Below are 2,471 nucleotides of genomic sequence, written 5' to 3'. Positions count from 1 at the left end.
AATAGAAATAATCTCTTTTACTCCCATGATAACTGTAAAAGCCATAATTGTAGATATATACCTAAGATGATTTTTCAGTTAAGTTTATAGGCTCTTTTCTTCTGTCTTTTTTAATATTTGGGGATTATTTGTGGAAGTCAAAAACATGATGTGGTTGAGTAAAAGATAACATTCTTTGAAAGAATGACAGGTGGATTTCGATCTGTGTTTAATACATGATGCTCTATTAAGTAGGCTGAAAAATGCAAATCTATAATACCTTCCATGTTGTTTTCCCTGTATTGGAATTTGCAATTTTAAAAACAAGATAAAAACATTCAAAACAATTAAGGACTAGAATAAAAGACCACATTTAATTTGAACAGGCCTCCACTGTACTTGACTGTGAAATGCTCAGTTGGAATTGGTCTTCCTTCTTACTGCATGGTGATACATTTAACTAAAACTAACTAAAAGTGATTTAAGGGGTATCAGTGGGTAATTGCAATGGAGAGGGTGGCACTTTCATATTCATGCTGTCACTGTCATTGTCCTCCGTTGTTCATCAATTTGCTTGAGTGGGCCCAGTAAAATCACCACTGTGAGATTTGTTGTTACTGTGTTCGGCATATCGAATATGCCACGGGGAGCTTGCCAGGCTCTACCGTGCAGGCAGGATACTCTCGGTAGCTTGCCGGGCCCTCTGAGAGGGAAGGAGGAACCGAACTCAGGTCGGCAGGGTTGGCCGCGTGCAAGGCAAATGCCCTACTGCTGTGCTAACACTCCAGCCCATATTCATGCTAATTCTGTATATTAACTTTTGTGTCCTTATTTTAGATCAGAAAAACAGAATTAATGTATTTGCTCTGTGAATGACATAGCAGGGTGGTGATGACCCGGTTCCCAGTGTGATTTTGAGCCTGTTTTCTAGTCTGGTTTTTGCCATAGACTTTTCTGCTTCATCAGTCAAACTTTGTAACTGGTGAGTGTTCTGGTATCTTCTGCCTAATGAAAACTTTCAAGTGTTATCAGACCATGTGTGGAGGCATGTAAAGTTATATATGCACAGCATACACAGCACAGATAGGTATACTTCCTCACTGTAGGTGTATTAGAGGTTTTAATGACAAGAAAACAGATGCATTGGCATTATTAAGTTAAAAAATATTGCTTCATTTCATTTTCATTCGTTTCATTTCATCATCCTGTTATTCGTCGATTGCCTCGAGCAGGCCCCAGTAACGTCTCTTTCATCCTAGCCCTGAGATTATATTCAAGGCTCTTTAGGAGAATGAGATCCATCATTGTTACTGGTATTTGGCATATTTGGCACGCCACGGGGAGTTTGCCAGACTCTGCCCTGTGGGCAGGCTACATTCAATAGCCTGCAAGTTTGTCCAAAGTAGGAATGAGATAATAAGATGTCAAAAAAAGATGTCCTGATATGATGCCGCGCGGCCGCATATGCGGCCGCGCAGTTCCGGGAACTGGATTTTATAGTCTCTGAGTCTTGGCCGTTGATGGGATTACACGGCGCCAGGGGGCCAGGTGGTGGGTATGACCCCCGCCTACTGGAATTTGGAGGATCTGGGTGGAGGATGCTCGACTCCAATCCGAGTAGGCTTGGAGGTCTCGGCCCTGGAACCCGCGTGGATTTGTCCCTCTGCCAGTACCTTCATGTGTGCGGAGAGTGGTCTCAGAATGGTGGGGGCTGGTCCTGGAGATCTTCGGCTGCTGGAGCCCTGGTCGGGGCGGGGAGGAAAGCTCAACGCGCTCCCCTCCAAGGGGCCCCAGTGAGGAACAGCCAGGCGCGGGGGCAGAAGACTGCACTGTTCTCGTCCGGGCACTGGATTTTATAGTCTCTGAGTCTTGGCTGTTGATGGGATTACACGGCGCCAGGGGGCCAGGTGGTGGGTGTGACCCCCGCCTACTGGAATTTGGAGGATCTGGGTGGAGGATGCTCGACTCCAATCTGAGTAGGCTTGGAGGTCTCGGCCCCAGAACCCGCGTAGATTCGTCCCTCTGCCAGTACCTTCATGTGTGTGGAGAGTGGTCTCAGCATGGTGGGGACTGGTCCTGGAGGTCTTCGGCTGCCGGAGCCCTGGTAGGGGCGGGGAGGAAAGGAGAGAAGGTTATTACTCCCCTTGACAAGGATGGAAGAGGCTTCTGCCTGCAACACGCATTGCTTCATTTAATGAGAGAAATTCATAATAATTTTGACCAAGGCAGTAGTGTAAAAGAACAACATTCAAATGTTCAAAAGATTAGCATGCAAAACCAGCATTCCAAGGATTAGGAATGAGGATTTGCTTGGCTTCATTGTGTTAATCCAAATAGCCCATACCTACTACAAGTAACATTCACTGTTTTGTTACCAGTTATTGAATATTTCCTATCTTCCAGGAGAAGTTATGTTGTGAACAGTTTGTAATAAGGAAACAGATCTCTATCCAGCAAATGATGGGGGTCAGTTTTCTTTTTTTTTTTTGCTT

General features: G+C 45.0%; 1 pseudogene; it reads left to right on the top strand.

Moving 5' to 3' along the window:
• The first annotated feature begins 2,088 nt into the window (after positions 1-2,088).
• Positions 2,089-2,197, top strand: LOC130023329 (uncharacterized; annotated as a pseudogene).
• Positions 2,198-2,471: the final 274 nt, after the last annotated feature.

This window comes from Sorex fumeus, unplaced genomic scaffold (genome assembly GCF_029834395.1).
Source record: "Sorex fumeus unplaced genomic scaffold, SorFum_2.1 ptg000002l, whole genome shotgun sequence".
NCBI classification, from domain to species: domain Eukaryota; kingdom Metazoa; phylum Chordata; class Mammalia; order Eulipotyphla; family Soricidae; genus Sorex; species Sorex fumeus.
This window is presented reverse-complemented; position numbering and strand designations above follow the sequence as displayed.